Below are 25,677 nucleotides of genomic sequence, written 5' to 3' on the forward strand. Positions count from 1 at the left end.
CTTCTTCCTCTGGTTTTCCCACTTGATTCCCTTTCTTTCATATCTTTTCTGATGAACACCCCTCCTTGCACATCCCTCCTAAATCTAGATCTTACTGAATTCTAGGAAGTAAACACATTTGCTTGTTACAGTCTTGTTCACAAGTTTTGTAGTGGGGAGACTAGTTAGGTTTGCAATCCTGTATGCACAGAATAGAAATACTTTAATGATGGGCACCTTTTACAATTTACTGAGTTCTTCCTGAGGGCCACTTATTTGATCTGCAAGAACTAAGCATCCTTCAGATCTGGAAGCAAGCATACCCTTAACCACCTATCCTTGTTTCCTTAGACATCAGTCCCACTCTTTCCTATGAAGACTTCTTCCAGATAAGCCAGGGGATAGCATTGCAGCCTAACTTTAACTTTTGTAGGCTCTCTAATCCTTTCTTGAGAGAACTGGGCAACTATGTGCTACCATTCCTTTTCACAGAAAACTTCTCAAGCCTGAAGGTGGAAGAGAAGCTGCGGCAGACAGACATGAGAAGCATGAGGAAGTAAAGGAATCGCTTGTCCCGGGGGTCACCTGGAGTATTTGGGCAGTGTGAGATTTATGAGGGGCATTAGCAATTCATTTCCTGGCGTTAAAAGCTGGAGTGCATAATGAAGGTGGGATAGAGAATTACATTGCTCTTGTTGAACAACCCCTGCTTAAAGGAAATCTTACTTTTTAAAAAGACATTACCAGTTTAGCCAGATATCCAAAGTGAAAAGTGGATAAGTCCCTGCCCCTCCAACTTCTTGTCTGCAAGAATAATGCTAGCAAGCGAAGTTACTGGTCTTGCTGCTTTTCCTTTATACAGTCATACCTCGGGTTCAGGTTGCGTGTTTTCGGGTTGCACACCGCGCCGAACCCGGAAGTACTGGAACTGGTTACTTCCAGGTTTCGGCGCATGCGCAGAAGCGCTGAATTGCAAACCGCGTGTGGGTTGCGAACGCTGCGGGTTGCAAAAGTGCCTCCCACACGGATCACGTTCGCAACCTGAGCGTCCACTGTATTGACATTGAGGGCCAAACTATGTGTGAAGTTAAATGCTAAATGTGCCTTTGCATCTAACCTGCAGGGTTTTAGTTTTTTGTTTCTTTAAAAAAGCAAATTGCTTTAGTTGAACAGCAAGCACCTACCAAACCATGACTGCAGCTTGGGCACAGTGTTTAATGTATGAGTGAAGCTCCCTACCTTTCATTCTTTGTTAGGCAGCAAATGCCTTGCCAAAGCATTAGGAGTGATGGAGCCCACAAACACAAAAGGGGAGCTTTGAGATTGCTGTGGAATAGAGTAGGTGAAGCTGGGCAGTGGGAAGGCAGGGCTGCTGTACCTTTTAAGAGCCGTGAAAGAGATTTTTGCAGCAGGTACAGCCTTTCTCAGTCTTACACCATGGCAAGCTGTACCTGCCAAAATTCCCTCTTCTGGTACAGGAGACTTCCCTCCAGTGCACTTGGTCATCCTGTTAGACTGAGGGTCAAATATAAAAATGATTCTGCCATAAACAGTAAGATAACAAACCCTCCAAGTGTCCCTGTTTTCCAGGGACAGTCCCAGATTTACAGAAGCCATCCCAGTTTCTGTTTTGATCCCAGAATGTCCTGCTTTTCCTTAGGATGTCCCTGTCTTCATAGGAGAAATGTTGAAGGCATGGAGTTATGTGACCCCCGAGTCAAGGAAATAAGTAACCACTTTAGAAGGTATTTTTAGAAGATACCTGAAGGGAGCCCTGTATACGGAAGTTTTTTTTAATGTTTAATGTTTTATTAGTTTTTATATATTTTGGAAGTCACTCAGAGTGGCTGGGGCAACTCAGTGAGACAGGCAGGGAAATAATAATAATAATAATAATAATAATAATAATAATAGGGGGAAATCCCTATTTTCATTAGAGAAATGTTGGAGAGTATGAGATAACATGAATGTCTGTATGTGAAGCAAAGTATTTTTCTAAAGGCAATTAAAACAAGATGTGTGCGTGTGTGAAAAGATTATTTTTAATATATTTCTCCTCCCTCCATAATGTGTTAACATGGTGGTTAGCAAATCAGTAATTTCCAAAACATTAAAAACGCTCATGCACTGTATATGGAATATAGAATGGAAACTGTGGATGAAGAAGTGAATGAATGCCAGACTAGTAATGTCGCTATCTAACATTTCAAGTTAGATGCAGGGGGATATTTACGGTAAGTACTGTGTGACATTCAAAAGCAGAACCATACACCTAACCTTATGATGATGCTCCTAATTTGAATACTGTGTTAAATAAATTCTTCTAGCTACTTCATTCATTAGAGCCTTGAGTATAACTTAGACCTGATTCAGACAACCTTTTCTGGTTTCCTAAATCATGATTTATGCATTTGTTAACCCCAGTTAAAAACAATTGTCTGAAGCTGTGCACTAACTATGGTTTGCTGACAATGGTTAATAGGCACTCACTAACCAATGTTTATATATATATATTTATAAACCTTGGTTTCTGTTAAGCGTAGCTTAGCATGATGTCTGAACCCAGACCTGGTTAAAGGTCTGAAGCCACCAGAAAACCACCAGTAAAGAGTGGCTGAAAATTTATAATCCAGAGGGACATTTCCCCACTGCCCAGGATACACTATGGGAACTAGCACTGGAATTGCATAGTGGCTCTATGGCTAATTTTGGATTTTAATTATTTAGATCTTCCACCACCCTGTTACACACCACATGATTATAATTTTCTCCCTTCTCAGAAATCTTCTACTTCTTTCCTCTTCTCATTTCCCTTCAGACCAGTAAGATATAAAGTTTATTCCCCTTTGGCTACTAATCTGCAATGTGATCTGATTTTTGTTCATTTATTTTTATAGCTGCAATATTCCTTAAAGAGATGTTACTCTGTTCCTTCCTACTCAGAAGTAAGCTTCACTGAGTTCACTTGGGCTCAGGCTCCCTCCCAGGTAGGTGTATAAAGGATTATCATGTGAAACTGTTTTTTGCACTTCCTGCTTTTGTAATTCAGATGTGGGTTGGGTTGGGGAGGATTTGATTACAATGTACATTTGATTTTAAAAGTGACTCTCTTCTTAATTTTGCTAATGAAAGACTGAAAGCAGGAGTGACACATCTCAGACTAAAATGGGTTCTATCCTTCCTTGTGAAAACGACCTCTGCTTTTTCCTTGCACAGCAGATGGTAGGATAAGTCTATAAATCTACCCTGTTTTTGGCTTTCAGATGTTGGCAAGATACATGCAAAATTGCTTCTGATTTTTGTTTCAGGGCTGGTTAGCTGGAGCAAAACATATTCCATGCTGTTCTATTACCACAAGGCCTAAGGAATTGAGACTGTTTGGCTCAGAGGACAAATGAAATGAATCCATCTTTTATAAGCAACTTGGCTCCCCCACCCCACCCTTTTGGGCTGCGTGACACAAACTGGGTCCAGTGCCAAGTCCCAAGTTTAAATTTGGGTTTAACTTGTTTTAAAACAACCCCACTGCTGTGTGATAGTAAATCACTGTGAATAGTGTAGCAGCTGAAACTTAATGGGATTACCTAGTGTTGCAGCCCCCACTGAATAAACAAGACAGGGAGGCTTTGAAGGGCACCAAAACTGGTTTGCATGTTGTCAGCTGTAAGATGTCACAGACCATTTGGGCTGCTTTAATATTGTTGACACTACTAGTCTTAGAATTCCTCAGAAAGAGGACCCACTCCTTGTTTTCTCTTGTACATTTATTGAATCTGATTAAGCAGATTCAATGTCCTGCAATTTTAGTTTAGGTGTGCTCTTGTACTACTTTTATTTTCCACACTGTGTTAATTGCTCATCAGCAGTGCATGTTTTAATTTCAAAGGCCATTTAATTTTCTAGGTGCTCTAGCTGGCCCACATAAATGGTAATTAATTAGGCTCACGGGGATGGTATCAGGGGTCACTGAGCATGTTCAGTGTGTCCTCTGTTGCCATAATAGGGTGTGCAGCAGTGGGGCGGGGGACAAGAGGGAGCAATATTCCTTAACTGAAGGGAACTTTGTGGGCTGTGCATGAAATGTCATAGGGTAGATCAAAGACTCTCTGCAGGGAGCAGGAAAGAATAGCTGCATTGTATATGAGACAGAACAGAAAATGGGGATTCTTAAGCCGGGCGCTCTGGAGCCCTGCATAGTTGTGAAATTCGCTTTAGTGCTGGTTCTGGAGTATATCTTATTAATTTTCACATTAACATCAGTTAATCAATCATAATAACAGCAGCACTTTCAGCTGAGCCCAGAAACAGACTGGCTACTTTAGACAAACAAATCCTTACATTTTAGGAGGAATCTCCATACTTTGGGACAAACTGTCTTTTCATTATACTGACTGATTGCAGAAATTTAATAATTCAGCTACAGAGTAGCTCAGAGTAGCATTCAAGTTTAAATACAATAAGGTCTCATTCCATAAAATATTGAAATAAGCAAAAATTGAGGCTGTCATAAAACCAGAACTATACTCTCAACCGGTCCAAAAATTCTTTAAATGCCTGGGGAAATGAAAAAGGTCTAGAATCACGACTCCACAAATCAGAAGGCCTCATCTCCAGCCACCTACAAAGGTTGCCCCATATAAAGTGCATTACAGAACTCCAAACGGGATGTTATCAGATCATGGATCACTTCGTTTTATGTTACGCTTTATTATACACCACTCTCTGGAACAAAGGCTCCCAGAATATTAATGCAAAGGAAACATATACAATAAAAGTACAATCAATACAACCAATCAATCCATCAGAATAATATAAAATAGCAAAATTGCTAAATACTTGCTATGAATACACTGGATATACACTGGTGAGCTGCATTCATGTTCTCATCACATTCCTCACTTAAAAGCTAGGTTAATTTACGTCCCTGTTCCCTCCTCACCTCTCAAGGCTCTCAACAGTCACCCAGGGAAGTGCCTTTGCCCTCATCACACCTCAAAGGGGTGATCTAAAGGGCAATCCCACCTAGTGAGGTCCCGCAGGTGGCTGAAAGAGAAAGACCCTCTTTCCCACCCTTGGAAAGCAACTACAGCTGTGGCAAATTTCTTACTCTTGTTCTTTACGGGTGGAACTAGCTGCTCAAGCCTCCTGGTTTCTGCAACAGGCTGCTCTTCTTCATTTGTAGCAGAAAGCACTGGGAGGTGAATGTAGGTATTCACCTCCCAGCCAGCAAAAGTGCTTTTACTGCTACATGCCTGCTACGACCAGGCTATCTCTGTCTAGGAGGGGCCGCAGCTAGTCTACCAGTCTACCAGGAGGACAGTACATGCTATGGAAGGCAATATGAACCCCTGGTTTGGATCTAAAGTTGGACCATTTGTTGGTTTTGAGCGATTTGTTGTTCTTAAATATACTTATGGGGAGGGGGATCTAAAACAGCCTTTGTTGTTGAGGACTGATGGAAGATGTAGTTGAAAACATCTGGAGGGCACCAACTTTGTGAAGGCTGAATGAGATGATGTCATACATTGTCATGTTAGTGAGAGTTCATTATCAAAACTAATTTCAGTATAGGAGATCGGCAGATACACCAACCATGAAATAATTTATGAATATGCTACAATGACAAAATTGGACACAGAAAAATGTATATTTTGCAAGTTGGACTCTATTTTTAAAAAAGTCAAATTGTGGTGCAATGTGTGTTTAATGTTTTCAATATGTGTCAGATTCAAGGTACTGCATGTGTATTTAAATGAAATGCTTCATTGTCTTCTTTGAGATTGGGAACAAAGTTTGTCTTGGCAGGAGTGCCTAGCAACATTATAATTTCTCTTTCTTTTTAGTAGAAACTGATTTAACAAACTTGTTTTTTTTTAATGTAGTTTTGCAAATTGTGAATATAAACAGAACAAGGCAATGTTTTACAAACAGGCCCAGAAACCAAGTGAAGCTTAACATTTTAATATGAATTTAACATAAATGTTCAGCTTCAGGTTTTGTGAGGTTAATTTGGTATTCAAAACCCAACATCTGAATTGTATCCACAAGGCTCAGTATTTGTATTTGGATTCAAATTCAACCGTTTCCTCTTAAGTTGTACCATCTTTAATTTCCGCACTCGTTCTGCCCCCACTTTCTCCCAGTTCTCAGTTACATGACAAAATTCTGATTGTTCTACTAAACTATAATCGGAAGTGATCATTTCACATATTTCACAGGAGCTTTATGAAAACACCAGGAATTCAGACTGGAAAGAAAAATACGGTAAGTTTTGAGGACTTCTAGAAGCTGATTGGCATCAGGGTTCACGTAGGTTGGAGCTAGCCACCTAAACAAGGTCAGCAAAATCTGGCACTCTTCTTGTCACTCTGTTTAACTGCATCCTGTTAAAACCCTATCAGATGTGAAAAGAGGTGCTGTAGAATAGTGTACTTTATGTTAACTGTTATCAGGCTTTTTCAGAAACCACAATGATTTGAATCAGTGACACTTTTGTGAATGTTTTATGGGTGCAGAAGTCTGCATATCTCTAATGGTGATTTGGGAATGATATACATCAGTATTATTCTACATGTTCAATCAAATCGCTGTGTGTGTCTTGCCAATTAGCACACAAGTGATGCTGTAATGGGTATTATTTTATGTTTTTGAATGCAGTTCTGCAGATGAAGAGTATTAACCTTTTCAGGGGCTGGGTAGACAGTCAGAGGAGATTGCTTTCTTGCTTTGCTTTCGTCTGAGGACAGAGATGTAAGGAGTTACGGTAGGTTTCCTATATCCACCAAGCTCTGTGGGAGTAATTTTGAGTCCCAGAGGGTTTGAACTGGCATGCCTTGCAATACTTTCCAAGGTTGCATCATTTCTAGCAAGTTTTTCAAGTTCTTCTCTGTGGTATCTGAGATGCTTATTAATAAGTAATCCTAATGGCAAGCTAGAGGCAACCAGATTAATAGGAGAAAAATATTGAACAGCATGGTTGTATTATCATTAACTAGGAGCGGTGATGCAAACAATAAACAAGGAATGGGTTATATTTCTCTGTTGCATCTCAGTAACTTGGTCTCTGCCAAGTGTGTTTATATGCTGCATGGACCATTCCAAAATTTACATAAACAAAAACAGGCCTGAGAATCCAATATAAAATAAGAAAAGTTTTATCCAAGGATTTGCAGGATTTGTGCATTGGTTTGGATGCCATTTTTGGATCCCATCCAAGCTTGTGGTCTGCTATCTGTAAAACTGTGTTATTTTGTAGAAGGAACTGCTGAAGTGGTCAAACCAGTTTCTTTGTTGGATTATTCTTTGTGGGGGTCATTCTTTGTTACTATGTTAAGCATTTTTTTTTATACAGTATATTGTAAACATTCATGCATGGCTATAATATCAAAAGGTGACATTTGTGAAGGAATTATCATAGACTAATACCGCATATAGTGCTTCAGCCAATTTCCAGTTCAATACTTTTAAATGGAATCAGTTCACACATTAATTTGCAAGTAACTATAACATTTGTAAGTCAGTCAGATGTTTGAATGCTTCTGCCCAAAGCTGTAGCAAGTGAATGTACAGGTATGTATGTATTAAGTAGTGGGTTGACAAAGCAGACGGCACAGAGATTTCTCCAAGTAGTTCTTTATAAGTAAGCTGGAACTGAACTGAACTGAACTGAACTGAACTGAACTGAACTGAACAGCTCAGCCGACCTGCTTTTATAGTCAGCTGACTGTCAACATTATAACAACAACAACCCAGGGTTTCCTGCCTAAATTAACTGACGTGGACCTGAGTGAAAAGTATATACACAATACCCCTGGTAGCCAGGGTGAGCACTTCAATACATAACAGTATGTATGTGAGAAGGTAGCGGGCGAGAAAGAAGCAGAAAGAGAAACATTAAAACATGTCTTCTTCAAGCAATTTCAAGATTGTCCTGGTCACATTTAGCCAATCTGGGATTTACAGTTCAGTCTTGTGCATGTTTATTCAGAAGTAATGATGCTTTCAGGTAGGAGTTTATTGTGGGATTGGCACTGCTTATGCATAAAAGCTTTTCACAGCATCTGCATTACATCATTAACATTAAAAGGCCAGCCCATATTCTCCCCTTTAATCCAGATTTCTCTTTTCTGCAGAAAATCCAGCAGGTTAAGTTTGTTTGTGTGAATGTGTGTATATTTGATATGTGCTGTAGACTTCTAAACTGCTTAGACATCTACTTTGGCATTAAGTGGTATATAAATTTCATAATAGTAAAGGTAGTTAAAAATAATAACCTGTTGCTAATTTCTTGTTGGCAACATCTGAACCATTTCCAATATTCAGCCCCTATATAAAGTACCCTAATTCTCACTGAATTCAATGGTCCTTACCGTATTTTTCGCTCTATAAGACGCACCAGACCATAAGATCCACCTAGTTTTTGGAGGAGGAAAACAAGAAAAAAAAAATTCTGAATCTCAGAAACCAGAACAAGAAGAGGGATCGCTGTGCAGCAAAAGCAGCGATCCCGCTTGCTGTTCTGGCTTCTGTGATAGCTGCACAGCCTGCATTCGCTCCATAAGACGCACAAACATTTCCCCTTACTTTTTAGGAGGGAAAAAGTGAGTCTTATAGAGCAAAAAATACGGTATTTCCTAATCCCTTTCAAATGCATCTTGGATTCCAGCCTTATTTATTGTGTGGATTTTCAGAAGATATTTTCTCCTCCAAATAGAAAATTGTGAAGGCATAGATACCATTAATTTATTACACTTTTATTCTCTTCTTCCAATGAGCTAAGGATAACGTGTGACATACATAGCCCCCCAGCCCAGCTTTTACCAAGGTCATTAAAGACCATGGCAGGATATAGACAAGTGTTTCAACAGGCATTTTGAAAAGGTATATATGTGTACGGAAGGCTCGGAGATGTTTTATATTATTTACCCTCTCTGTGGTGACTCCTGTTTTAAGGTTTGTTTATGAAGGAGGTCTACAAGGGTTATCTCACCATGTGATCCATTTAATTGCAGGGGATGTTTGATTTACTGTCTAGGCTTAGGTGCAGATGGTTCTATTTGTCTTTTATCGATAAGGGTTCTCCAGTGATAACAGGTGCTCTCTAAAAAGCAGGTCTGTTGGTACATTCCCCACCCCCACCCCCTTTCTGCAATATTTGTTTAGGGCAACAGAGCATTGCTGAATTCTCCCTATACAATGACTGTTCAGGATCCCTGCCCAGTAGAGGAGGGGACAGATGGTAAAACAGGCCCAGGGGTTCCAGTTTACAAGGGCTTCCTCAAATAGCACACAAAGAATGATACGGTAATAAAAAGCCAGCCACCTTGTGCCTTTGTCCTTCTTTGTAACTACCAATTAGCTGCAGTTTTATTGTCGCTGTCCATGGCTTACATGCTACAGGAGCAACACCAATTTCTTTGTTATTGCTCTTGTAATGTTAGTAAAACTATTCCAGTGATTTGAGAACAAATCAGTAAATACTTCCCCGGGTAAAAAATTATTTCCCCCCTCCTCTTAATAGTGCCACGTTCTCATTCATTCTCTTCTTAATAAGAAAAAGACCCAATATGGAGGCCAAATGGCCAAAATATTGGGAAATATTAGAAAAAGATGGAGACAATTGGAAATTGCAGAGTTTAGAGAAAATTAAGGACAAAGTGCGAGACTGGTTACACTACGCTCAGATTAATGAAGTTTTTAAAAATGACAAAAAGTTAGGGTTCCGGGTGGAGAAATCGAAATTGGAAACAGAACTGTTAGAACCTAAGACTAAGATACTTTCAAGAATGTACAACCTGCTGTTAAAATGGAATACACAAGATGAAATGGTTAAATCGGCTATGATAAAGTGGGCACAGGACATTGGGCACAACATTATGTTTGAGGACTGGGAAAGGTTGTGGACCACAGGGCTGAACTTCACTGCATGTAATGCTTTGAAGGAAAATGTAATGAAAATGATATATAGATGGTACATGACCCCAGTTAAACTTGCCAAAATATACCATTTGTCTGATAATAAATGTTGGAAATGTAAAGAACATGAAGGAACATTCTTTCACCTCTGGTGGACTTGCCCTAGAGTGAAGGCTTTCTGGGAAATGATATATAATGAGCTGAAAAAGGTATTTAAGTATACCTTCACTAAGAAACCAGAGGCCTTCCTTTTGGGTATTGTCGACCAGAAGGTGTTAAAGAAGGACCGAACATTTTTTATGTATGCAACAACAGCAGCAAGGATACTTATCGCTAAGCACTGGAAAACCCAAGATCTACCCACACTGGAAGAGTGGCAGATGCAGCTGATAGACTATATGGAACTAGCCGAGATGACTGGCAGAATCCGAGACCTGGGAGAAGAGAAGGTTGAAGAAGACTGGAAGAAATTTAAGATTTATTTAAAAAAGCATTGTAATTTGGTTGAATGCTAAGAAGGATGCCAGATCATAAATAATTGACCACCACTAAATTAGATGGAATTAGGATGACAAGTAGATCGAGGAAAATATAAATCACTTGGAGAACGATTAGATTATGCTTAAAAGAATGGGACCTAAGAATTTAAATAAGATGATAATTTGCTGGTTAAAATTTAAGACGATGTAAGTGGGAGTGGGAGATGTGAGGGAGTCCAAAGAGGTTTTGAAAATATGTGATGATATATGCTATATTGTTGATTATTTTTGCATTTGTATTTAAAAAATCTTAATAAACATTTATATATAAAAAAAAGAAACACACGAGTGGTCTACAGTTCAGGTTAATTTACAGTCATGTACCAGTTTCCAGGGACGCGGGTGGCGCAGTGGTCTAAACCACTGAGCCTAGGGCTTGACGATCAGAAGGTCAGCGGTTCGAATCCCGCGATGGGGTAAGCTGCTGTTGCTTGGTCCCTGCTCCTGTCAACCTAGCAGTTCAAAAGCACGTCAAAGTGCAAGTAGATAAATAGGTACCGCTCCGGCAGGAAGGTAAATGGCGTTTCCGTGCACTGCTCTGGTTCGCCAGAAGCGGCTTAGGCACGCTGGCCACATGGCCTGGAAGCTGTACGCCGGCTCCCTCGGCTAGTAAAGCGGGATGAGTGCCGCAATGCCAGAGTCGGCCACGACTGGACCTAACGGTCAGGGGTCCCTTTACCTTTACCAGTTTCAAGCAGATAGCGATATGGAATCTTTTCATTTTCCATATGATTGTCTATTGAGAATGCATTGATTTCGGATCTGAAGCTAGGGTGGCCAGGGGCAAAACTGAACAGGGTTCCTACAGGCATCCACTTCTGACAGGCATCTGGTTGGCCACCATGAGAACAGGATGCTGGACTTTGATGGGCCAAAGGTCTGGTGCAGCAGTCCCTCGTTTTGTATGTCACACTGGAGCCTACTATATGGCTCTGAATAGGCAAGCAGTGGCTATATCAACTAAACTGAGGCTGTGCAGAGTCCTCTTCCCGCTAGCGCTGTTGCATCTATTGCCATCATGGCAACATGACTTCAAACTAGTTCATGGTCTTGGTTCTTTAATTGTAATAATGGAGTAGTTTTTTGGGGGTGGGGGTAGTAGCACTATTAAGCCTAGAGTCTAAAATTACTTGTGCACCCCTGACTGCAGCTCTCCTTACTAGCTCTCCGAAAACATTTTGTTTCCTGTATCTGCTTTGCACAAATGAGACAGGACAGTACTTACTCTGAAACTCGGGGGGGGGGGGAATGCCCACACAAAACTTACATAAATCACCTTGACAATTTTCTGAAAGGCAATTGTTGTTGCAATCCCACTCCCCCACTCCCCCACTCCATGAATTCATTGAACACATGTGGCCATTTGTCTAAGCAGTTCTAATATTAGTTCTATATCTCAAATCATCATACTGACGATTTACTCAAAGCGACAGTCAGTGGATATTTGTCAGGGTAACATTCTTTGATGTTCCCTTTCAATGAAAGTACCTTTGTCTGATGAGCCTGAAAAGCAATCTTACAGTTTGTCTGGCACATGATGAGGTTTTTAAAATATATATACCGTATGTATATATATATATTTAAAAGCACTACTTCAAATCTGGAATTCAATTATTTATAAAATAATGTGTTGTTCACAGTTTGGAACTAGAATATTCCTGTTAATGAAGAAAAGTGTGAGGGTGGATGTCAGTCATCCATATGGGTTTCGGACTAGTAATTGATTGCTCAGGCTAAACTAGATACAATGGTGTGATGACGGACCTACCGATATTTTGTTTAAACTTGGATCTGACACAGTCATGCATATACCTTGTGTGTGTATATATATGCTGACTTCAACAACATAAAGAGTGAGTAAATGAAGTGTGTAAAACTTTCCCCACATTCATGGCTTATGCTCCCACATTCCCCCCCCAACCCCTCCACCAGTTGGTGTTCTTCAGCTGAGCTCCAAAACTAGAGGGAAACTGTGCTGGAAGAAAAGCATGGCCCATTCTTCTCATTTCCAATGTCTTCTGCCTGTATTCCTGCTGTTGCTTGTCCTTTATTCTGAGAAAGTGATGAAATCTTATTTGTTCACTAATGGCTGGACCCTTGTGGGGCTTCCTTCCTCTTAATCAACAACAGGCTGTTTCTTTGGGGAATGTGCTAATATTTGCATCAGTCATATGCTCCGGGGACAGGGATGTTGCTATACAGAAACATTCAAGTTATTAGATAAGTTTGGCTGCTGAGTATAACTACCTGTTTGAGGGTTTATTTAATATTCATTTTGTAGGAAAGAAAGGCACAGGGGTATAAAGTCCAGTGTTGGAAACATTATTGATATTCGGTACAGGGAGTTTTCAAGTTTACATCTTGCTTCCAGTGTCATCCCCACCCTGTTTTTTTCCTTCAACCAGATTAGACTCCTGTAAAGTGAGTGTGTTGCTTATTCTGTAAAGGTGAGAGAAAGGAGACTCTGGAGAGCAGTGCAACAGAGGAACTGCTCTTCATTTGTGCTGCTCTGTGCTATAGTTCAATTTTGCCTGCCATTTAACTGTTTAACATGAGCTCAACTGAGGAGCAAATGTAGCATGTACATGAGAGGAGTTTTCTTTGCTATATTTTAATATATTTCTATCTAAGCCTTGATATTAGGAACGTGTTCTAATTGTTTTGCTCAAAGACACCACTTAATGATACCAAACAGGCTTTCCTGAAAGGGTCAGGAGATGTCATGAGGTGAGCAGTCTCGTGGTTAAGTATACTGGAGGTGGTAGGGCAACAGTTCCCATTTCTCTACACCTGCATGTCCCTTCCCCAATACGTATTGGGGCACACTGCTGCTGCTTTCCTCCTTCATTCTTTCTCTTCCTCTCCACTTTCTTGATTCCTAACTGGGGCTTAAGGTCCAAGGTTGGTATGGAATTATTCTGGATAGCAAGGAAATGATAGATTAAAGCACACTGATCCATGAGCAGTCAACTTTGTACTTTCTTACATCATGATATGAACCAGAAGCATAGAATCGTAGAGCTGTAAGGGACCCTGAGGATCATCTAGTCCAACCCCCTGCGATGCAGCTGTTCCATATGGGGATCAGACCTGCAACCTTGGTGTTATCAGCACCATGTTCTAACCAATTGAGCTTATCCAGTTGCCAGCTGTAGCAATTGAGCATGCACTTCACACCATTCCCAATGAAATGAACTCATGAAAGTTAAGGTCTGTTTGCTGTAGTTGTGTGTGGAGAGAGGAGAGCTTGGGGAGGAGGAGGAGGAAGGAAAGTGGTTATCAATCATTCATTCTGGTTTGTCTGTAGTTTGTTTCATTGTACAAATGTTACTCCACACTCTCCAGTGCATTTTCCCATTACTTTTTGAGAAGTCCGTTTTGCGGGGTGGGGTGGGAGAGAAGACAGCAGGTTTGTTGCAGAAGTGCTCAATCAACTTTAATTGTGCAAACCCTTAATTTGCCAGAATGTGATTGAATCCCACCCCAAAGCTGTGACATTCTGGAAGCGCCTGTGTTTTATGTATTAACTATGAAGAAGTATATGTTACTTCCAATGAACACCAGAAACGCAGAATGAGGTTTGCTGAATCATTAAGACTAGTGCATTGTTGTTCTTTTGCTTTATATTTCCGCACTAGCCGTGAAGAAGCCCTGGGGCAGCATTGCTGCCCCTTTTTTTCTTTTCGCTTCAGATTGGGAGCAGCTTTCATTTTTTTTGGTCAAGGTAGCTTTTGTAAAAAGGCACTGGATTAAAACAGTGTCACACCCTCATTTGGCCTATTCTGCCTAATATTTGTGCCAAGTCTTACTTTCTCTGAGGTCTGCTCTCTAGATTTTCTTTCCTGCAACAGCCCTACTACAATGTGGAGACCTGCCAGGATAAGGCTCACCTCTCACTAAGATGTACTTTGCTGAATCCAATCACTCAGTTACGATGAGCCAGGGTTCCTGAGCATCAGAAAAGAGGCTTGAAAACAATGAAAATAAAGACAGATGGATATCTTTCAAGTTTATTAATATAAACATTCAGATTTAAATGTGACCACATTTTAAATGGAAACTAAAAGAAATGAAGCCTTAAAAACAACAACCCATAAATCATGAGATGGGGTTATTAGTGCACCAAGGATCACCTAGTTTGTGGAAGTGACATGTGCTTGTAATGGCGGAGGAGGAATTCCAGTTGGATGGTGCCTGTTATTTTATCACCCCACATTTATGTAAACAAAGGGATGAAGCAGGCAAACTTACTCAAGTGAATCTCTTCTTAATTACAGTTTGCCCACCTCTTCTTGCAGCAGTATTCCAGGAACTTCCAGCTCAGTTTTATAAATGGCTCATGTATCTGCAATGGCAGCAGAATTTTTGTCCTAATTTGCTCCCACATGAATAAACTGAAATGGACATCTCATCAGCACAAAGGATGCACCGTTTTGCATCTAGATTCTGCTCCCAAGAACATTTGTGCTGAGGTAGGGAAGAAAAAAAAGCGAGAGAGCTAAAATCCCCAAGAAAAAGAAAACCGATGATACAGCAGCCTGAACGCAGTTGCTGTTCAAAGATGCTTTCCCCATGTGCTGCACTTGCATACAATGCCAAAGTCACAGCTGATGCGTGTTCTCTTTTATTTCTTTCGTGAATCGCACCCCAAGGTGATTTAACAATGAAAACATCAACAATAAAAATGTATATCGAAACAATTTCAAGTCCAGTACAGATGCAGACTGGGATAAAAAACATCTTCACTATAAATAGCTGGCTGAAAATGGAAGGTCTTCAGTAGGGGACAAGAACATAAGAGGCAGTGCCAGCCTGGCATGTTGTCTTGAATGTATATTTTACTTCATTTTTTAACATGGTGTAGGCCACTTTGAAACTTTTGTATTAGCAGTGTATAAATGCTCATAAATAATAAAGAAGACCATATGTCCATATGTCATATTGACAACCATATGTCAGGAGTGCTCTGATGGTGTTTCCTGCTTGGCAGGGGGTTGGACTCGATGGCCCTTGTGGTCTCTTCCAACTCTATGATTCTATTCTATTCTATCTACAATGCTGTTTGCCTCTCTGGTCCCACTGTAGTAGAAATCTATCACTTTCTTCATACAAAGCCTGACTTCTACCTGTACATATTCTTACTTTCCACTGCCATAGCAAAGCAATATAAGACACACTTATACCACTCCCGTGGGTAGCCAGAAATTGCTCTATGTCAGGACCTCACACCTAGAACAGTATCCACCTCTCCAGTACATATGCTAAAATTTGACAGCTGGGGTTGTTAAACAATATGATGGTGAGCCCGTGCCTGGCAGGAAAAATTTTATTGCTGAAAACCATTGCAAGCCAAACAGTTAACTGAATGTACATTCTCAGTCCCAGGCAAAGAGAAAAAAACTGGGTGGTCCTGCTATATTCTCCTAAGTCACCCAAGAGCACTCAACTAGCAGGACTGTAGGGAAGGTGAGGTCAGTTTATTTTGAGAGAACCTATTTGAAAACTAATTTGTCAAATCCTGGCAGAGTGATTTAATGGTGAAACAAGAATAGCCTGCTAATGGCAAGTTTTAAAACATTTTCTAAATGCAGTCGAAATTCACATATGTGAAGTTCTGGGCTGATAGGCCCTGTCAAAGGGAGATGAAATCTGCCAGGCTTTGCAAACTATGGCCCTGGGTCTACTGAGTGTGTGTGTTTGTGTGTAAGAAGGATAGAGTGCAAGGGGGACAGTATGAAGTGTTTTATTAAAAACCTTTCTTTTCCTACCTTCATCATTTCCAGTTCCAGGGGGATGGGGTGGCTAGAGCATCTACATCATGGGTAGGCAAACTTAGGCCCGGGGGCCGGATCCGGCCCAATCGCCTTCTAAATCCAGCCCGCGGACGGTCCAGGAATCAGCATGTTTTTACATGAGTAGAATGTGTGCTTTTATTTAAAATGCATCTCTGGGTTATTTGTGGGGCATAGGAATTCATTCATCCCCCCCCCCAATATAATCTGCCCCCCCACAAGGTCTGAGGGACAGTGGACTGGCCCCCTGCTGAAAAAGTTTGCTGACCCCTGATCTACATCATAACAATGCAATAAAATAAGAGCAGATAAAAATGCAGCAATTAAAATACCATTATAAACATTTTTTCAGAACAGTTTTTCATCACTCAACTATCCAGGTCCTGGGATTTAACTTTAGATCTAGGGCAGAGATCAGGAACCTGTGGCTCTGCAGATGTAGTTGGAGAACACCTTCCATTGTGCCATGCTCCCTGCTGGTAATGGCAGTTGGAATTTAACCCCAGTGGTGGTTGTTTCATTGGGGCATATGGGTCACAGCCCCACCAACCTTAACCTGCCCCCAACTCCTGCCATCTGACAACCAGTCCCAGGGGTGGCACTGCCTGTTCGCTTCCTCCGTCTTAGTGTGCATACACACTATACCTGTAAAGCACATTCAAAGCATGATCTTTCCCTCAAAGAATTCTGGGCCCTGTAGTTCATCCCTCACAAAGTTACAATTCCCAACAGCCCTTAACAAACTGCAGTGCCCATAATTCATTGAATGAGCTGTAAAGGTATGGTGTGGACACAGCCTCAGGTTTGTAGGAATCAGCACAGAGGAGGATGGGGACAAAACTGCCAATGGTTGGCTCTGTCTGTTATTGGTTCTGGCACCTCCTGTTGTCGGGCTCCCTGCCTTCTGCCCTACCAGTCCCAATGGGCACCATCAGCAGTTCATCCTCATATCTTTTTAAATATTTAGGCCCAAAATCCATCCTTTTGGGTTGAGATAGTCATACAAACTGCATCATAATGTCCTCTAATTGATGGGTTGTAATGGCCTTGGAGTTGCTGAGCTCAGCATCTTACTTGAATGCAAGTTAAATAGAAACTCTGAGAGAGGTGAGCAAACTGAAGTCTGGGTGAGGGTTACCTTGAAGGGACTCTGGTTTGAGATTTGCCTGGCTAAAACAATTTTTCCTGCTTACCTTAAGACCCCCTGCATGGTCAGCAGCCACAATGGTGGATGGTCTTGGTGGTTAAGGGATGGCATGTTGCAAGAAGTGTAACTTACTTGTTAATATAATTGCCTTCCAAGCTTGCCTTATCTACCTTAGATACTTATAAAAAATAACCAGTTTAAAGCACTTTTGTTTGTTTGTTTGAAAGCTTTTCTTACCCACTCCTAATAGTGGGAAGGAAGGAAGGAAGGAAGGAAGGAAGGAAGGACAGCCCTATTATTTCCTAGGACATTCTGACTATGATGTCTGTGCATGTGTCACAGAAGGTCCTCAGATGGATGATCCATGATATCTCTGAGCTCTCACAAATGCACATGTATGGCTCAGACTTGCCTTTTTAACTGTGGAGAGGCAGGAATTACACTTGTGGCATGGGTGGAAGAGGGAAGAAAGCACAATCTCACCCTCTGTACCAGCAGGGTGAAGAGAGGGAACTACTGTCTACCTGTTGCTTCGCCACAAACAAACAAGTCTGTTATTCCCCACCATTATGGTGCTAGTTGGAAGCCTTCAGTTCCACCCCCACCCCCCCGCACCGCATCAGACTGTCACGTGGAGAGACAAGAGTTTGGGCTTTTGGCATAGATAGGAGGGTGCCTGGCAGATAAGAGCTGTTCTTCAGCCAGGATTCAGGCAACACACGTGCTGAGACGCTCTACCACCACCAGCAGCCACGGCTGTCGCCGTAAAGCTTACACATCACAAAGGCCCATTCTGCCTTCTTCAGAAACACAAAAGCTTCCACTGAAAACCAATGTACCAGTATAGTTGGCAACATTAACCCAGGGCCAGTTACTTAGCAGCAATTGTAAAAACACAAGATCTAGACGAGAGCATTATCAGGATACAACTTCAATCAGACTTCTGAACTTTGCACACAAAGGCACAGAAAAATGTTCGGAAAAGCATTCCTTGTAAACTCTTAGGATTTAAGGCGGTAAAATATCCATAACCTGAAGTATCCCTGCACAAAAAGGCATATGAAATGCTGCAGGGTTTTACACTTTAGAAATATTCCGGGGAAAATGCATGCAGGATTTGCCTTTCGGATGTTCTATAGATTATGATTTTCTGCATGCTGCAAAGGACAGGGAAGTTGCCTTAATTAATTTATGATTCTTTCATAAAATGTTGGTTATAAACAACTGGTAAAGGAATAGAGGATACCTTTCACTGTAGGCCAGCATTTATTCTACAAGCCAGGTCAGTAACAGCTTAAAGCTGGTCTTGGTTGTTGACCCACATGATACCATCTATTGGCCTCCGTCTACCGTATTTCATAATAAATAGAGAACAGTTTTCACAGCAACTAACGTTGCAGTTCACAATCAACACATTTCTTGTCAATCAACACAAGATGGGCGGGGTAGAAATAATAAATTCTTCTATTATTATTGTTATTTGTCATATCCATCAGCACAGTGATATGAAGACTGAAGTCCTATTCATACTAAATGGGGATAGCATGTACTACTAATGTGCTTCTCCCAGGCATACATACAAACAGTAGGAAATGATTCACAGAAGAGTTTATGGCAAACTATACTCATTTCGAAGTGTACTCTCTTTCTTTTTGGTAAATTCTACAGTTACCATAATTATGTGACTTTGTATCTGTGACTAATCTGTCAAAAAAACTAGTTTTAACTAGTCCCCCCATCACAACCCCATCACTTCAGACTATAGAATTTATCACTCCATATACAGTTTCATATATTTTCAGGTTTCCATCACGTTACTAGAAAACAGAAGACTGCAATCTGATCTTCGACTCCCCCCACCCTCTGCTAATTTTATGAGCGCATTTGATTAATGTTCCATGCTTGTGTTGAGCACTTTGGCTACCAGGGATGCCTTTCTTGCATTCATGCAGTCTCTACTTCTCATCTCCTTACATCATCTACACAATCTCAGCCTGCGTTCCAGAAAGATGAGCAGGAAGATACAGTGGGGCTTTGCACTTTCTCTTTTTAATCATTAGCTCTCCTGTTTCACATCAGAAGCTGTTTCTCAAACTGTGTGCGCATGGGCATGCACTTATTTATGAAACTGCTCCTACCTAACGTGGCATGAAAAGATCTCTCGACTGAAACAGAAAGCCAAATCCTGGACTGGTCCTGCTCAAATGTGTGACAATGCTCTGTGCCTTAGTTCCTACCCCCTGATAGGTGAGATCAGTTCTGACAATGCTGATGACCAATTTGGAGGGCAGGGTTGAATCCCAACCCACTTTTTCTTGTGGCTTGGATTTGGTGCCCTCCCAAAACAAATAATCAGCTCTCTCAAAGCTGACAGCATTGACCTTCGATTATAAAAGCTTCTACTTACAATGATCTATGTACAGCTACTGTTGTGGGCACTTGATAAATGTTACATCTCATTAATCTGAGATTCATGCATCTCACACAGGCTCACACTGCACATTGTAGGGAGATAGTAGTACTGTAGTAGTAGTAGTAGTAGTAGTAGTATTTCACCCATCTAACTCTGGGTAGCTTACAACATACATAACAACATAGTAAAACATTACACATTAAAAGACTTCCCTGTCTTCAGATGTCTCCTAAAGGTTGCATAGTTACTTATCTCCTTGACATCTGATGAGAGGGCATTCTACAGGGTGGGTGCCACTACCGAGAAGGCCCTACCAAGATGATGTATGGGTGCCAGCAGTGTTTCTATGTTAGCATTTTACTGCCCCTTGAAAATTGCTCTGAGTCATCTCATCACAGAGTTTTCCAGCTACCTGTTACTGGGAAGATGCAGAGTGGGGTAAGGAGATGTGGGTCGGTGACACACGTACATCTCCCTGTAACATGTTGTTTCAATCACATAAACCTATGGAAGCAATGGGCAGATAAGCAATAAGGGTTAGGTTGCAGATGGCTATGGTACACAAGAGCACATTAACAGAACATTTTTTTGTCACAGGTCCAGTGTTGCATTTCCTCCCATATAGGTGATATAGGTAAAGTGATGGGAGGAGAGCCTGGAAAAGTGTCTATTGGCTTCTTTACAGTTATGCCACTGATAAAAGCAGAAGCTTGACGGGTGTTTCTGGGGTTGGCAGTCCAACACTGCAAATGAATAATTCTTAGAATCTCCACTCACCGGTAACAGCCAGACAGAGAGATTTGTAGTAACGTAAGAAGAGCTCTGGTGGATCAGGCCAAATGCCTATCTAGTCCAGCATCCTGTTCTGGCAGTGTCCACCCAGATACCTATGGGAAGCCTGAAAACAGGGCATGGGTGCAAGAGCACTCTCCCCATTTGTGAATCCCAACAACTGGCAGTCAGAGCAACACTGCTTCTTGCCCCCTTTAGGTCATTTCCCCATTCCCAGGGCTTATGGGCGTTTTAAGTGGTGCCGGATTTAATCAGCAGCAATGCTTTGGCACCACTATTGAACTAATTGCTACGTTTCCGAAAAGAACAGATCAGGGGGAGGGGAGAGATAGACTCTCCCTTAAACTGATGAAAGTTGATAATAATGAACATCTCAGACAAGGCGACAGAGTGATTCTTGGCGGAGAAATGATGGATCTAAGTACAATATTAATTTGTGAAAGTTTTCTTTGTAGACACAGTTTCGCTCCTCCTGTCTTCATCTTAATTGGCCTTTACAGACTAAATTGGTTGGGGAAGGTTCTTGTCTCCTCAAGTCCACCTCTAACAGGGGACTGCAGTAATCTAATTTACTGCTTCCTCCATTTTCAAATGAGGTTGTTACTATTAATGGGTTTTTGTTATTAGTGGGACAGCACTTTCATAAGCAGACCTAAGTACAAAATTGACGTTAAAATTATTATTTTTGCATTTAAAATTATTACCGAGTTTTAAAAATATTTAAAACCCCACTTCCACCCATGAGCTCCTCCCCCAATGCCACGCTATTGAAAAAGAGGCCTGGATTCAGGCTTTAATTAAAAACAAATAAAAGAAAGGTCTGTATTTATGTGCAATGGATTTTATTTTATTTTTAACTTTTTCTGAACAGCTGGATTTCCTCTTCCCTAGTACTACGCTGCAAGGTGCTTAAAAATACTTTATCTTTGGTTTATTTTATTTAGTAATAAAATAAAGAGCTTAAAGAAATTATGTTACAGCAGGCTGAAATCAGCACAAGATTGTACATTACTATTGAACTTGTTGTTCCAAAACATAACAAAAACCACCAGTTTTTCCGTAAACCTGTTAGGCTGGTTTATATATATTATCATAAGTTAGCTTAATCATAGTTAAGCATATCTCCTACTATTTTTGAACTGATTGAGAAAATTTGGTCCATAGTAACTATGATTAAACAGCAAGGTGCTTTTTAATCACAACAAAAGTCCTACTACATATGTACAATCCTTTGCTACTACAGACTTTGGTCACATAGGACTATATCTGCTCAATAAGCCCAATCAAAAGCTTTAATCTGAATCTTTACTAAAATAACAAAAGTACATGGAATTGGGAGATAATATCTCACATATTTGCACTTCTGCGGAGGCTGGAGGGAGAGCGGAATGAAATACAGGGCAGGCTCCAGGAATTTTGTTGCTGCCCTAGCCTGAAAATTATTTCTTTGCCACTGGCCTGAATCTCAGCTTGTTTCCTCCTGGAGAGTTTTCCTGATTGCCACCTAATTCAGTACAAAAAAATATTAAGGAAGGGAAGGAAATATGCTGCAAAGGAATGTGGGCAGGACACAGGCCCCATGCTAGACTTTGGGGGCAAAAGGCTCAAAGTTTCCAGGCAGCTTCCCATCCAGGCATCTTAGAGTCAGGCCTGCTGATTCGTGTATTTTCGCACCCTCCATTCTGCCATTTTCTTTGCCATCTCTCTCCATACACTGCCTGTTCCCTATCATGGTTTCCACCTCCTCAGTCAGAGGATGATTCATGCATGCATATATTTATCACTCAGTATCTTATCGTTTTGTGACTTGCAGCTGAGGCTTGCTGATAAATGAATGGAAATTGACTTAACAGCCCAGTTCGTGTGTCGCCTAACTATAGTTAATGGCTCTCTGTGAATGCAGAGATTGATCCTGCTTTGCTCCTCACCTCTAGCAAGCAGGAGCAACAAACCATGATCACTGATTTAACATTATATCCCAACCTGGGGTTGTGGTTTGTTTTGCTCAACAAACCATGAGCAGAACAAACCACAATCCCTGGTTTGGATGTAAAATGCTAAGCCAGGCTCCCATTGGATAGAGGAAAGGAGCCAGTCAGGAGCCTTCTGGGTCTTCATGGCAAGCCATTAACTATGACTTATCTTGACATGAGTATGCTGCCAAATGGAGTTGTGACATATAGCATTTACCTCCACTTTCATGCTTTTTCTTCATATAGGAACTTTCAATGTTACTTTATTGCCATGTAGATTACAGAGATGTTTTGTAAGTGCCTCTTCAATGCATGGCCCAATAAAATAACATCAGCTAAGAACACAAGTAGCACAAAATGTCTGTCTTTGACCATCTGCTGTTGAGAAATAAGCTTGCTTGTTGAGACCACCTTTTCAGGCAGCATCTGCTCCCTCTTCCTGAATTTCCTCTGAAAACATGTGTAGGCTGGATTGACTGACTGCTAACTATTATTAAAGTCGAGAAGAGCAAGCTAACTATATATTTAACTCAGTGATGCATTAAAGCAACAATACCCTGTTTTCAGACTTCAAACTTAGCTCCCTAATAATGGCACAAAGATAGAAGAGAATAGTTGGGCTGGGTGCAAAGCATCCTTGAAAATACAGAATGCCATATGATGGTTCTCTGTGGAAACAGGAAATCCTTAAATCTTGTTCCTGATGCACTGGGGTCTAGCTTACATATGTTTATGACACAATAATATTTCTTAGTCCATTATAGTGCCACGAGATTCTTTGTCTGACTGACTTACCATTACTACTTTTCTGGAACTTGTCCCCGAAACCGTAGGATAGCCACATAAAGTATCCTGGATTCTGAAGAGAGATAAGCATCAGCTTTTAAAGCTCTACTTTCCCCACAGTACAATGTCAAAGTGGGGAAAATAAATTTATCTTGTTCCAGACATGAACAAAGCAATGAGCATCTTGGTCTGACTGCTGGAGATAGTGGTTTTTCAAGTGAAACCAATACACACACAAAAGATACAAAAATAGATTAGCAGAATGGTACGGCTAGAACTCCCGTGAGAGAATGAAAGTGAGCTATTAATACCATTCAGTCACCTCTCCGCTTTGCTATTGAGTTCCAAATATATAAGGAACCTTTTCCCATTTTTCTGTTCCTTGTACATGTTCTGACGTAGGTGTCCTGTTGTCAGGGCAATCTGTATTTCAGTGCCAAATTATTTGAACTGAAAAAAGGGACAAAGCAAAACCAACTTGAAATGTCCTGAGATATTTTATTTTTTTAGAATACAACCATGTAATCTAAGTTCCAAATATATGGAAGTACAAATGTAGTTATTATTCTTGCAGATATTTGAAATTTCAAAAGGGGATTTCAGACTCTTCCCCCAGTCTTGAAGTACACTGCAGAACCTACACTCATACTCATTACTTGACCCATGATCAAACTTCTAAATGCATATTATGGTCTCTTTCTTTTCCAATATTATATCTTCTAAGTAGCATCATTCCTGGACTTTGAAGATGAGGATAATTTCATTTGTATGTGTCGCTTCTAAACATGACACAAAAATGTGCCTATTTAGTTTCTCCTGCCGCATGTTGAATTCTCAATACTGTATTGACAAGTTGGGAAAACCACTTGTATGCTTCTCTCATAGTTCTGACATACAGAATCTGGATCAGCTCCAGCCCAGGTTTCATTCAGGACTCAGGTTCTTTCTTTGCAATGAGTTCTAGGCACATGAGATCTGTAGGCACATGAAGAAGTCACCTTGCTGAAGTTAAGCAGGTCTAAGGGCTTATCCACACTTACCTTTCCTCAGCTCTTATCAGACATGGTCCGCACTTTAATGCTCTGTGTCCGAGTGCTGCTTTCTTTCTTTCTTTCTTTCTTTCTTTCTTTCTTTCTTTCTTTCTTTCTTCTTTCTTTCTCCAGACCTTTTCCCATGAAAACCTGCTCTTTAGTAGAGTGGTACCTCAGGTTACATACGCTTCAGGTTACCTACGCTTCAGGTTACAGACTCCACTAACCCAGAAATAGTACCTCGGGTTAAGAACTTTGCTTCAGGGTGAGAACAGAAATCGTGCTCCAGTGGCGCGGCAGCAACAGGAGGCCCCATTAGCTAAAGTGGTGCTTCAGGTTAAGAACAGTTTCAGGTTAAGAATGGACCTCTAGAACGAAATAAGTACTTAACCCGAGGTACCACTGTACTAAAATTATTTTATTAAAACCCTACTTTGCCCTCTGGGTTTTTCTGGGTCCCTGAAGGACCTTACATGTTTGCTAGAGTGCATTTGTCTGGAAGCAGAGCTAAGGCTGCTTCGCACAGCACAGCCTGCAAGGACAAAAGCAGAAGTGGATTCCTGCTCCCAAGCTAGGAAAAATTTGTGGTTTGCCCACTGGCACAGAGGCTCCCCTTTTGCAACTAGTGGTGGAGATCAGAAATGTGGGGTCCACTGGAACATCTGCTTGTCTGCATAAGTTGCAAAGTGGCTCTTGGCTTTGAAGCCCCAGCATATTATGGGGTGGTTGTCCTGTGGTATTCAAGCCAGACCAATCCAGCTAATGACCAGCCTGCCCGGTGGGTTTTCTTGAGAATGGAAATCCAATTGCTTGTCAATAAGATTCTCTTCATGGTCGGGAGATGGTTAAAAGCCCTCTCCCTTGAGTAGAGAAATAGTGCAGCTGCTTGTTCTCTGTGCCAAATTGAAAGGAGACCCAGCCTGAGGGGAAATGTGTCTGGAATTTCTTAATCCCAAAAGTATTATAAAATGAGGGCACTCTGGGGAGCCTCTCAAAGACTTTGCTCTGTGGAAAGAATGGACAATTGGAGAAGTGCTTTTTAGCTACAGGCATAACTCAATTGACATTGAAAAGGCCTGAAAGGTTCACGAAGGTAAATTTGGCCAAACTCTGATAGAGGCTCAGAGGGAACATGTTCAAACTAGGGCATTGCTGCACTAGAAGGTGTGGTTAGCCTTCATTTTGCCAATTAATTCCTAGCAGTGCAAGCTGTGCTGAATGTGAGTGCAGGCATTTGTAACCAGTGTGCCATTTAAACATTCTTGTTTTGCACAAACCATGCTGAGAGCCATTAAATTACCAGCTTTTTG

The 25,677-nt window shown here is 41.0% G+C and overlaps 1 long non-coding RNA gene across 1 annotated transcript in view; it reads left to right on the forward strand.

Annotated features, from left to right (window-relative positions):
- LOC307219819 overlaps positions 1 to 15,348 on the forward strand; it is a 24,671-nt gene extending 9,323 nt beyond the window's left edge. The window contains exons 2-5 of the long non-coding RNA XR_013840579.1: positions 2,877 to 2,966; positions 6,198 to 6,316; positions 6,637 to 6,742; positions 14,285 to 15,348. This is a non-coding gene — a long non-coding RNA (uncharacterized lncRNA). The remainder of the gene's footprint in view (positions 1 to 2,876; positions 2,967 to 6,197; positions 6,317 to 6,636; positions 6,743 to 14,284) is intronic.
- Positions 15,349 to 25,677: the final 10,329 nt, after the last annotated feature.

The sequence above is a fragment of the Podarcis cretensis genome, assembly GCF_951804945.1.
Source record: "Podarcis cretensis genome assembly, chromosome: 7".
Classification (NCBI taxonomy): Eukaryota; Metazoa; Chordata; class Lepidosauria; order Squamata; family Lacertidae; genus Podarcis; species Podarcis cretensis.